Source organism: Ursus maritimus, unplaced genomic scaffold (assembly GCF_017311325.1).
Source record: "Ursus maritimus isolate PB19 unplaced genomic scaffold, ASM1731132v1 scaffold_23, whole genome shotgun sequence".
Classification (NCBI taxonomy): Eukaryota; Metazoa; Chordata; class Mammalia; order Carnivora; family Ursidae; genus Ursus; species Ursus maritimus.
The window spans coordinates 2,095,973-2,108,497 of record NW_024424786.1 but is presented as its reverse complement, the minus strand read 5'-3'; the positions used below and the strand labels follow the sequence as shown (position 1 = coordinate 2,108,497).

At 48.4% G+C, this 12,525-nt stretch overlaps 1 protein-coding gene and 1 long non-coding RNA gene across 5 annotated transcripts in view; one reads left to right on the top strand and one right to left on the bottom strand.

The window, feature by feature from the left end:
• The window catches only part of TEAD1 (TEA domain transcription factor 1), a 253,092-nt gene that overhangs the window by 101,948 nt on the left and 138,619 nt on the right, over positions 1-12,525 (bottom strand). The gene's annotated exons all lie outside the window — the stretch shown is intronic.
• Positions 151-6,700, top strand: LOC103682362. Of its 2 annotated transcripts, XR_573390.1 has the most exons (5): positions 151-823; positions 2,554-2,640; positions 4,371-4,506; positions 5,023-5,090; positions 5,934-6,700. It is a non-coding gene; the product is annotated as an uncharacterized LOC103682362 (long non-coding RNA). The 2 variants fall into 2 exon arrangements; XR_005837060.1 differs by lacking the exons at positions 4,371-4,506; positions 5,023-5,090; positions 5,934-6,700 and adding an exon at positions 2,758-3,057 and having other exon boundaries at positions 152-823.

Here is a 12,525-nt window from a genome sequence, read left to right as displayed (position 1 = left end):
GGGGGGGGGGGGGGGCTCCTCCTCCAACGCGGGGGCCTCCACACCCACCATCACTACACACGTTCAGCAGGCTGCAGAACTAAAAGCACAGAAAAGATGGCAAGAAGGAGCGGGAAAGAAATGTTTCTTTTTCTTTTTGGGGGGGCTCAGTGTTCTTTCCAGGATGTACAAATCCTCACGAGCGGAAAGCATGACTCTACGCTTCATGAACGCAATCATCTGCAGAAACAGATTGTGGGACGGATACAATAGACTTCAACTAATTTATATATACTCTGACTCGTTCCCAAAAGGCTTTGAGGCAGGTTCCAAACAAAATACATAGTCGAAGACAGCAATGACACAAGAGGAAAACTAAGACAGGAGTAAGATTATCCAGAAAAAATACAGAGCAAGAACCCTCTTGCAGAGTCTGTGCTGATGGCCACCGGGGAAAGACAGGTGAGCAACGACTCGCTCCGATTTTTGGTTAGCGTGTACTGTAAAAAAAAAACATGCAGCATTCGGCCAAAAAAAAAAAAAAAAATCACAGTGCCGTGGGGTGGACTACATGTATGTTCTTGGCTTCGGTTTTGTGAAAAGAAAAGCTACGCCTTTAAGAAATCCAGCTCACAAATGCCAGCTTTTGAAACCAAGGTTCAGCAAAGAAGAGCCAATAAAAAGGCTGTAACTTGAAACCAGCCCACACAGCACAAAAAGAAAGGAGAGAGGTCGGCCTGGGCGCCCTCCGGCACACCCTTCTAACCCGGTTCTAGAACAGCAGCGCCCAGTCCGCAAGACAAGAAGCTAATTGAGTCCGATGTCTGCTTGCATAAGCTATAAAGTAAGTACATAAAGAACAATATGAACATACAGCGCCATCAGTTCCAGAAAAAGGCCTGCTGTCCGCCGCCACACTGCGCGCCCAACAAGCAGGGCAATTGTGCACGCAGGCTGTCCGAGGAAGAATGAATAATTAGCGTACTCGTGAATTAAGTGTCCACCCGGAAGGGAGCTCTGTCCTGGAGCAGTGGCACGGCAGCGCCCTGGGCCCTCAAGCCTCAAGCTGGGGGTTTTTAAAGACCTTTATTGACAATCGTGATGCCAGCAAATGCATTCTTCAGCCAAATCAACCAACCGCTCAGTCTACTGTGACCATTTCTGATTCGCTGAAACACACACACACCACACTTCTCTTCTAAAGTTTCACCAACTGCTACTTTCCATTACCAGGAAATGTCATTTTATTTTTTCATTGGCTAGGGATATGATTCCAGCCAAAAAAAAAAAAAAAAAAAAAAAAAGAATGGTGACAAAAGCATCCATGTGAGCTGTCCTGGCACAAAGAGGGCAAAAGACAATGTCAAGTCCAAGTCCGTACACGGTTGTCCAGAGAGTTGGGGGGATGGAGGGGAGGGCGGAGGGGGCCAGGAGTAAAAATATCTTTGGTCCTAGGATTTTTTTCATGGACCAGCATACTGAATGCGAAAAAACTTTTTTCTTTCCCCAGCAAAACTGGAAGGAAGCAAGCAGGATGTGTGGTCTGTCGCTAAGACAAAACCCTTTGATCTGGCCGTAGCTGAGGCCCAAGACACCCTGAACCATAAGTACCATGAAGCTTACGGCCCAGAGTCAATCTGATCTGAGTTCAAATCTCTACTCTCCCTTCCTAAGAGCTACTGTCATTTTTAGCAAGGCGCTAACTTTTCTATTTGTAATAGAAAAGTTAATTTTTCTATTTGTAAAATACAGACAATAAATGTTGTCATCTCAGAACCTTCCCCCACCAAGCATTGTTGAGAGAATGAAATGATATGTCTCTGAACTTCATTTGACACGAGTAAGATTCCAGAACTTTGTCTATTTGGAAACTCAGAAAGCGCCAGGCACAACCCCAGCATCTCATGGTGGCTGACTGTCTGCTGAGCACTGAGGCAGGTGTCTAGAGAGTCAGAGAAGTAAAAGGTACAGTTCTCGGCTGTGAAGAGCTCCCAGGCTAGTTAGAAGCAGGATATCTAAGTTTAGGGCTAACGTGAGAGTAGGCACGGTCCGCTGGAGATAATAAGGTCTAAATGCTTTTCCCTCACCTCACTTAATTCTTTTGCACTCGAGAAAATCCACTGGGTTCTATCCAGAAAGCTTACAGCCCTAAAAACAATAGTAATACAACTGACGAGTGGCATCTCACCAGCACCCAGAGGTATTCTCGGAGACAGAGAGTTGAGACGAATTCCCTCTTGCCCTTTAGTTAGTTACTCTATGAATTCAAACCATAGGGAGCACAGCAGCCCCAAAGGAAATCACGTCTGGAATGACAAAAAGACTGTGCTCCCGACCTTTCGAATGAGTGGTATTTTGAAAAGAAGCCTCTGCATGCTATGCCTGGGAAAACCCTGTTGGGGAAGCTTCAGGAGTCAGGCTTCCAAGCCCAGGGACCTAAAATCCAATCTACAACATGAATTAATAATGGGTTCCTGTATGCCAGGCACAGGGCTAAACCCTTACACGCATTACATCATTTGATGTTCAAAGCACCACTAAGGGAAAAGTAATTTTCCGATCTCTGTTTTACAGATAAAATTAGGGACTTGAGGAGGCTAAAGCAACTGGCCCATAGTTTGCACAGCTGTAAGAAGTAGACCATGACGTGAACCCAAGCAGGTTGGTTTCAAACGCCGCGCGAGCTCTTATCACACCTGATCATTGTATTGGTCTGAGTGCACTTCCTACTCTAGTTCGTTTCTTGACAACTACTCACTCACACTATTTCCTTTGCAGAAGGGCAAAAACCACTACGGATTTCCTTCTATGCAGGCCCCACTGGACCCACGGCTGACATGGAAAAGTGTAATCCAAAGTACAAAGCCCCACAACAGCCTCATGTTCTTCTCCAAGGAAATCTTTCTCCTGAGAAGTTTGGTAGGTTAGGAGAAGACAGGACAAAGATCTAGAACAGCCCAGAGAGTTTTAATTCTGGGTGGTTGGTCAGTAAACTTTAAAAATTCAACCTTACTCTGAACAAGAGAATATAGTTACCTAATGTGTTCACTTTTCACCCACTGAATAAAGAAAGATTTTTAAAACGGCAATCTTTTTTTTTTTTTTAAGATTTTATTTATTTATTTATTTGACAGAGAGAGAGACAGCCAGTGAGAGAGGGAACACAGCAGGGGGAGTGGGAGAGGAAGAAGCAGGCTCATAGCGGAGGACCCTGATGTGGGGCTCGATCCCAGAACGCTAGGATCACACCCTGAGCCGAAGGCAGACGCTTAACGACTGAGCCACCCAGGCGCCCCTTAAAACGGCAATCTTAAATGCTAGCGAAGGTATACTGAGATGGTCCCATAGGCACTGCTATCCAACCTTCTAGAAAGCAGCTTGGCAAGCTGTGCTTCTGGGTTCATATCTGAGAACTCTCTGCCTAACCCGAGGTCATAAAGATTGTTTACTGTGCTTTTTCCTGGAAGATTTAGCTTTAGCTTTTACATTTATGTCTAGGTCCCACTTTGAGGTAATCTCTGTGTATAATGTGAGGTAAGGTGTAAATTCCTCATTTTGTGCATGTGGACATCCAATTGTCCCAGCACTATTTGTTGAAAATGCTATCTTTTCTCTATTAAATTGTTTTGGGATCCTTGTAGGAATAAAAACAACAGTAACAATCGACAATAAACGTAATGGTTAATTTCTAGTCTCTCGACTCAGTACCATTAACCTAGCCTTACACCAGTAACAACAGTCTTGACTACTACAGTTTTGTAGTAAATTTTGAAACCTAAAAGTATGAGTCCCCTAACTTCTTTTTTCAAAACTGTGTTTTTATTCCGGGCACTCTCCATTTCTGTGTAAAAAGTTAGGCATAGCTTGTCAATTAAAAACAACAACAGCAGCAACAACAGCATACTGGGATTTTTACAGGGATTACACTGAACCTATAAACCAACATGGAAGAATTAACAACACTCTGTCTTCCAATCCATGAACACGGACTGCCACTCCATTTATTTTGCTCTTCTTTAATTTTTCTCAGTCATATTTTATAGTTTCCAGTGTACATGTCTTGTAACGCTCTTGCGAAATTTATTCCTAAGAATTTTATTTTTTGATGCTATTTTGAATGGGACTGTGTTCTTAATTTCATTTTCAGATTGTGTCTTGCTAGTATATGCAAATGATTTTGGTATATTGGCAGGTATCCTGAAAACTGGCTGAACTTTCTAGTCCTGGGAGGTTCACCAAACCATGTGGTGTGCTATGGGGTGCTGTGGGGTGGGCTGTGTGTGTGTGTGTGTGTGTATTCCTTAAGACTTTCTACATACAGTCTTAATTTGTCTGCAAATAAAGACAGTTTCACTTCGTCATGTATAAACCGAATGTCTCCAATACGTTAGCCTGCAGTACAGTTTGGGACAGAAGCGGCAGGAGGGGACATCCCTGTGTGTTCCAGCTCTTAGGAGGAAGCACAGTCATCATCTGCACAAAGGAGTCTACTCGAGCTTTCCTGAGGACCTTACAGAAGAGAGCTGGGTAAATATTTTCTTATACCGATGACCCATGATCACACACAAATGAAAAACATACTTACAACTTGGAAAAAAAAAAATCAATGTGTGTTTTAAATTAAGAACAGAGAACCAAAAATGTCACCTAACAGATAACAAATAAAAAGTTACTAAAAGCTAAATAGATAAATAGGCACTGATTGCGAACAATGGGGAGAAGAAGGTGACCTAGGAAAGGGCAAACAGGGGCACCACTGTCAGCCCCCCAGGTCAGCAGGGCTCTCAAGGCAAGGGATCAGCCCCAGCAACTGTCTCCCCCCTCCACTCACCCAGGGGCCCAGGCCTGGGGGTGGCGGCAGTCTGGCCCCCACCCTCCCCCACCTTAAAGCCAGCAGGGGGTGGGGGTGCTGTGGGGGTCTGGCAGAGGAGGAGCCTCCAGTCAGGGCTCCCCTGCAGCTATTTTCACACAACGGGTCCCTTATCTTAACAAAGCAGGCCGAGTCCTCTAAATCAGAAACCAAAAAACAAACCTTGGTTCCAGGACAGACACAGCATCCAGCACTGTTTGGAAGGACACGCTGGCCCCAAAGACCTTGTTTCCTCTGAAAGGTAAAAGTTCAAATGCCCCAGCGAGAGGCACAGAGGGGTGTTCAGAATCCAACTGCTGGGGGAAACGGGCTCTGACACACTCACACTCTACCGTGGGCACAAGTGCCAACCTCGACTGCAGCAGATGCCTGCAGGGACTACTGTTTACACTCTCAGACCGGTCAGATCTGCAGACAATGGCTGAATGCCTACTGTATGCAGAATCCAGGGCCCACAGTGTACGCTTGGGTATTTGTAACTTACCTAGTGCACTCAATCTGAGTGAAACAACAAGCTAGACGTTACAGGTAGGGATTTTGTAGGAAATACATTTCAAAATAAAATGCTCACTCAAAGGATTTAAAATCTAGCCAGAGAGAGAGAAAAAAACAAAGCGTATGGGCAGAACTGGAGCTCATTTCCCTAATTTTATAGAAGTTCTCCTTTTCCAATATCTCAGAGAGGTGGAAAGCCATAATCACTTAGTTTTCCCCAAGAATCAGAAGAAATACTCCTTCAGGGTGGGGCAGGGGGACCTCCGTCTGCTAAAGGGAAAACTGTCAATACTTCGGGGCTCCTCTAGGGCCCCTGGCTCACTGGCACTACATATTACCACACTTTCCACAGTAACCCTGCAGTTCCCATCCCCGGTTCTCACACTCTGTGCACCCCCAACTGCACCTGTCCCTCTCAGCCGCCTCACCCCTGTGCCCAGTACCTCGTAAGTACCAAGCAAACGTTTCCCTTGCCTTCCCTCTGCTAATGGTACTTTGGATCCCATCACAGCTCACGCTTTTGTCACGTAACACTAGTATGTGACTCAAGTGGTGTGCGTGTCACAGCCTTGCACCCCTCCCCACACAGAGCTCAATCCGCTATCGGAATGATCTGGAGGAAGAAATGATGACCTGTGTCAAGGAAGCTCCTGCCCTCCCTTTCCCTCCTGCGCTTCCCAACTACAGAAAGCATCTCTGGATGGAAAAGCACGGAGGCCAGGGTCTGCTGGAAGGACCCCAGCAGCCCACCTGGGAGGCAGCCTGGGCAGTCTCAGCACCTGCCCGGCCCTAGAAAAGAACCTTCGGATGCCTGCTCCGACAGGTGCTTCTCACAGAATGACTTCTGTAAGTCTCAGCACGACGGTGTGAAGCAGGCCCCACGTATGGAGTGGCAGCATTTTATAAGCAAGGGTGTTTAAGAGCTCAGGAGTCAAGTACACGGCCCAGGATCACACAGCCGGCAAGAGCCCGCAGTCTGGCTTTGCATTTAGAATGACCCCGAGGCTCCACATGACAGTCCTGCAAGGTCTTATTATAGTCATTAAACATTTCCTGAAGAGCTCAGGGAGGCGGCCTGATGAGCAAGGTGAGGGAGAACCAGGACAGCGGCTCGCTCTTCCTCAGTTACTATCAAAGATGAGACGGGCTGGGGGAATGGAAAGGACAAAACAAGTGAAAATTGACACGTGCAAAAAAGAAAAAAAGGGGGGGCTGGACAATTACCTATTAAGAATGCTGTCTTGAAATGTAAAAACTACAAATTAAACTGGAGCTAGGTTTAAATTGCTTTTTTTAGTTCACTTGTTCTGTAGTCCGTACAACATGTAATCAGGACATGTTCTGAAGATTACCCCAATAAGCTTTGAAAAGAGCACAGTCATTAAATAAAATCATGAGATAATTGCATGGTTCTTAGGGCTGGGCGTTACTAATATGGATGCTAATTTTATCTGTGCAACAACACTGATACCAGAACGAGGGCGCTCCTAAAACGCGGGTTCCTTTAGCAGAGCTCTACCGCGCACCGTTCTGCAAGGCAGCGTGGCTGGGGAAAGCTCTCAGGCCCCTGCTTAGCTGGAAGCAAAGCACCTGTGCACAAGACCACCTTCCCAGCCCCTCCAGCTACGTGCCTCCCTCTCCCCCTCTCAGGAGAGACACTTCACAGGCAAGGCCTCCATCCCACCGGCTTCCACTGGCCTCCTGTGGAGACGCCTAAGGATGGAAAAGGCTTGGAATAAATGATCGCAGCTCTCACCCTGAGAGGATGGGACGGGGCGGACACCGCACACCACCTGTCTCTCCCACAGCTCACACCTGGCAACAGGGAGGCGCACCGTGATATGCAGCAAAACAATGAGTAACTGCTCCACGCTTGTGAGTGGGGGGCTCTAGGCTTTCACTGATAGAGGACCAGTGTGTGGGGAACTAGACGTTGACACTCCCTGCAGGTGAGGTAGAGGAGAAAAGAGGAGAAGGAAGTGCAAAGAACACAGGAAGAGAACGGGAGCAGGAGAGGTGGACAGAGGAGGCGGGAGGTCCAGTGAGAGCATGTGCTCACCCAGGCGGGCACCCCGACACACTTTACCAATGCTCAGCCGATTCGTATCTGGCCGCAGATTCCACACAGGCTGATCAATAACTTAAAAAGATGTGAAAATAGGATGCATTTTCTATAAAGCCTTTTTCGATAAGCTTCAATTGAGTATCTATGATGTCCTTAGCCCCATGGAGTCAGAAGACAAGAATCATGATTGTCCAGAAGAGCTGGTAGTTCAGGGTTCCAGATCATTTGCTGCTGTCTTTCATCAGCAAGAAAGGAGTACTGGGAGCTGTGCGTGAGTGTGTGTGTGTGTGTGTGTGTGTGTGTGCGTGCATGTGTGTGCTGGAAAAGCCAGGAGCCAGATCCTATACGTTGCATAGAAAAGGAGGATGTCTACGACCGGGTTGAGAAAAAGCAGTATGAACCGTGGCCTGTGATATCCCCAGGGTACAAAGGCAGAGCTGCTCAAGCTCCAGAGATTATGTGGGCCCCAAGAATGCACCTAAACAGCCAGGTTCCACGAGGCTCGCCATGTAACTTGGGCGTTGCTCAGAAGGAACCTATCACCACACACTCCCTGGAGCATGGAGAGAGTCTACTGGGCGTGGGACTCTAACTTAGGACCCCGTTAGCTGAGAGTCTTTTCCTGTCACAGTGGCACACATGTTACATGTTGCCGAACGCACGAGAATCCATCACGTGGGGGGAGACCATCATACCCAGCATATTTGGAGGGCATTAACTTGAAACTGACTGGCGTAGTGGGTAAGAGGGACTCTGGAGCCACAGTGCCTGGTTCAAATTCCAGCTTCTGCACTTCCTAGTTCTGGGACTTGATCTCCACATCTCTCAGATTTCCCAGTCTATTAAACCAAACACAGCAGGACCCGGCTCGTAAAATAGCTGTGAGGACTAAAACAAGTCCATCTATACAAAGAGCTGTAAAAATGTTAGTATGATAGAATTTACATACGTGTTTTCTCAATGTGCACACTGGAACTAAATGTTTGTGTCACCCACCCGCCCAAAATTCCTGTTGAATCCTAATCCCCAAAGTGATGGTATTTGGAGGTGGGGCCTTTGGGGAGCGGTCAGTCAGGAGGGCAGAGCCCTCAAGCATGGATCAGTGCCCTTCCAAGAGGCTGAAGAGATCAGAGTGCTCCCCCGTTCTGCCATGGGGGACACTCGGCAAGAAGACAGCTATCTATGGGCCAGAGGCTGGCCTTCGCCGCTCGACGCCAATCTGCCAGTGCTTTGGTCTTAGACTTCCAGCCTCCAGAACTGTGAGAGGTAAGGTCCTGTTGTATAAAAGCCACCGGGTCCATGGTGTTCTGTTACAGCAGGGCGAACAGACCAAGACAGCGGCACACGAAAAACATGAAATTCTTATGTCCAAAAGAATTCCCCCATCACAGAAGTAACTGCTAACATTTCCTCTTGTCTCTTTTGATCTCCCTGTTTCTGTCATTACACTTCCTGGACGGACAACCGGAGCGGCAAAGCGCTGAGCCGCCGGGGCGGGGGCCATCACCCGAGCGTCTCCCCGGCACTGTGTTACCTCCACTCCCACGAGAAGCAGGGATTTCCTGTTCAGTGAGTCGGACTCGGCCCTGACGAGCTTCGCGGTATCGGGGCTCCCCACTCATCTGCCAGGATGCCCACGCTGTTTACCAACTTCATCTCTTTGGTGACACGGTTCTGACACACCACAGAAACACAATGCACTCGCGCCTACAATTCCAGTCCACGTGGCCGAGTGGAATCCAAAGAGATAAGCTATGAATGAAAGGAGATGCGGCCGGCAGTCCGTTCACAGGCCACCCTCTTGCAGGTCGCAGGTGCCTGTTCTAAACCCAGTGCTACCCCTAGACCGTAAGTTCCTCACAAGACAGGAGGCAGCCTACTTCCATCCCAGAGATAATCTAACCCCCCCAGGGCCACAGAGACGAGGTACTGAATGTCCATGTGCACACTGAGGGAATTCCCAGGGAAGGCCTCAGTCAGGCTCCCATTTTACTGAAGAAACTAAGCTCTGCAAGAAGTTAACTTTCCTCTCTGGCCCGCTAAGATATGATGCAACGGGGGCGCCTGAGTGGCTCAGTCGTTAAGCGTCTGCCTTCGGCTCAGGGAGTGATCCTGGTGTTTCGGGATCGAGCCCCACATCAGGCTCCTCCACTGGGAGCCTGCTTCTTCCTCTCCCACTCTCCCTGCTTGTGTTCCCTCTCTTGCTGGCTGTCTCTCTCTCTGTGTCAAATAAATAAATAAAATCTTTAAAAAAAAAAAAAAAGATATGATGCAACGATAAATAAAAGTATTCTCTCTCAGGTGGATACAGCTTTGACAATTTCTAAATGCTTTCATCTGTATCATTTCATGGGACCCGATTAAGCCTTTTTTCAAAGTATGAAGGCTCGGAAAGGTTTCAGGACCTAGGCCGAGGTCACAGGGCAAGAAAGTAAGAGATGTGACTGGGGCCAGAGCTCAAAACTCTGGCCTCCTGCATATTCACAATACGGAATGGCAAATCACTGGTCTGCAAGCCCACGTGCCACTGAAGCACCTGGATGGCTCATCGTGCGGGCGACCTTGAAGAAAGTCACCCCACAGGGGACCTGGCTTTGGATGGACAGAGGAGTGGACAAACTGAAGAAAAGGGGCTCTGCTTCTGGAAGCCCTGAAAGCAGCAGGAGTTCCGTTCCCCAAGTTTAAGGGCAGAGAGGGTAGGGGAGAGACCAAGGCAAAGATGAAACAAAGCACACAGAGGTACAGTGCCCCCAAACAGCTGCAAACACTTCCCTTGCTGCCAAGCCCTTCCTGCCTTCAGCCTTGGACACACTGATGTACAATATACCTTCCTGGGTTCTCAGCTGGGTTTTCACACCCACGCCTGCCATCTTACAATAGTTATTCACATTTGATTTCTTTAAACCAATGTACATCAATGGCCCAACAAAATCAGTGTTAACAATGAACTTATTTTAATTTGGGAAACCTGCACTTACAGTCCCCTGGCCCCCTCAAGCCAAGGGATTTCATTTGTCTCGGTTCCCTTCTGGTCTGGTCCTTGCCCCTGTAACACGATCCATGATCCTGGACCAGGCACTACTTTGTATCCCACTTTTTTCATGTAATCGCATTTCCTCTCCCATGCCGAGACTGCTCCAAAGGCCTCTTGTAGGATGTTTCGATTTCATCACCCATGTAGACAACTGATCTCAAAGAAGCTCCGTGACATGTCTGACTTGTAACTCTGAAGGTCTGAGATCATGGTTTGGGTGAGAAGGAGAACGCTTTGGGGGCGGGAGGAGAGGAAGAAAGGAAACACAACTGAGCCTTTCTTCTCGGGAGACAAAGTTCTATTAGACAGGAAGGCTCTGGACGCCCCCGAGGGGAGGTGGGGGCTGGGGGGGGGGCCTGTGGCTCTCTGGAGGCATAGCCCTGGCATTGCCACAGGATGAAGCCGCTCTCCACGCCCCCCAACAGCAGCGCCCTGGGGGCTGCAGGAAATTACTGTTGGGCAAGGGCCCTGAGCAGATCTGGTTCAAACTGGATCACATCACAGCCCAACACACGGCTCCACGTAAAACCTTTGCCGTCCGGCTCTGCACTGATGGAGAAGTTTATGCGCCACAGCCCGGCACACAGTGTCCCTCCAGAGCCCTGATACTCTGTCCCCGTGGCCTTCAACCTCCCCTCACTGCGGAGGCCCTAAGCGCCAACCACCACATTCCTGGCCACCTGGCTACTACGCACACTCAGTTCCTCCGCCTTGACCCCAGGAGGATAGAGAAACTGGCCCCCGTCCTCAAGAAGCTCACAGTCAGGGTGAGAAAGCCAAGGTTTTGAGTGGATGTTTATCATAAGAAAATCAATAAGCCATTTAGTTGTCTGTAAAACAGTAACATGGTTTTAACTCATCGTCTCCAATGGTTGAAACCGGGCCCGTGTATTACAAACTACGACTCCTTCTCAAACATCGTCTTCTACTGTGAAACAGAACACACACACATAAAAGTAAGACCTAAGTGAGCTGCTTCAATGAAGGATCGTTAAGGGAAGACTCATACAGGTGACTCTGTTTTTTAAATCACCAAGAGAAAACTCCCCTCCGCACGAGCTGATTAGGGTTTCCTGCTGGTGAGGACACTGCGGCCCGTGCTGCCGCCCCCCAGCACAAGGAAGGGCGGGGGGAGGGGGCGCCTGGAGCACAACCTTTCTCGCAACTGGCCCGTCATCCACCTCATCTCAGCACTCCACTGTCTGGATTGCAGTCAACATACATTCCAGGTTTCCCAGGACAGTCCCAAGTCCAAAATGTCGGTTCTGTCTCCATAAGCCATCAAAAGTGCCCCTACAGGTCCCCCCGACTTCCTTTTCAGCCAGAAACAACATGCAAAAACCCCCAAAACAACCTCGAACATACCAGAAGCCCTCATCTGGGGTTCAGATTATAGCTGCTGTTACTCTAGCCTACTTTCTGTGTATGCTTTCTATGTGTAGCTCTCTTGCAAACCTAAGACGACCTGCTCGCTTCTCTATGGGTCCCCAGCCAGTCCTAAGCTGACTCACATAGATTTTCTCATTTCCACCACTAAGCATGATAGAGGTTACAAGTATTTCTGGTACAATTATAAATTGCATCTGCACACCCCAGCTTGTGAGTGCCTCAGGACAATTTCACACTACTCTGGTTCAATGTCTCCCTGTCGCCCTCTAAACTTGAGAAACCCATTGATATCGAATCTCCTTTGACAGCAAAGGCAATTATAAGAGTTCTGTGCGAGGGAAGAGGGGAGGGCCGAGCAAGGCATGGACAGAGGGCAGTTGTGAGAAGCCGGACCTGCCTGACCCTCTGGACTCAAAGGGCTTTCATCTCCCGAGGAGCCGGACGCCCCGACTCTGGGTCATTAGCACCACCACTGATCTCCACACCAGACATGTCCCCAGAGAGCCCCCAAAGCACTACTTCCTCAACTTTGAGTTTCTGACTCTGAGAAAAAACAAATCCCATGTCCTTTGAAAGAGCTTAATGAGATGTGGCCATGTGAGAGAACTGCTCCAAACACATCCACTCTTTAGACAAATGTTAACAGTGGTTCCACAGACAACGCGTGGGACCCCAAACGTAACAGAGGCAGGA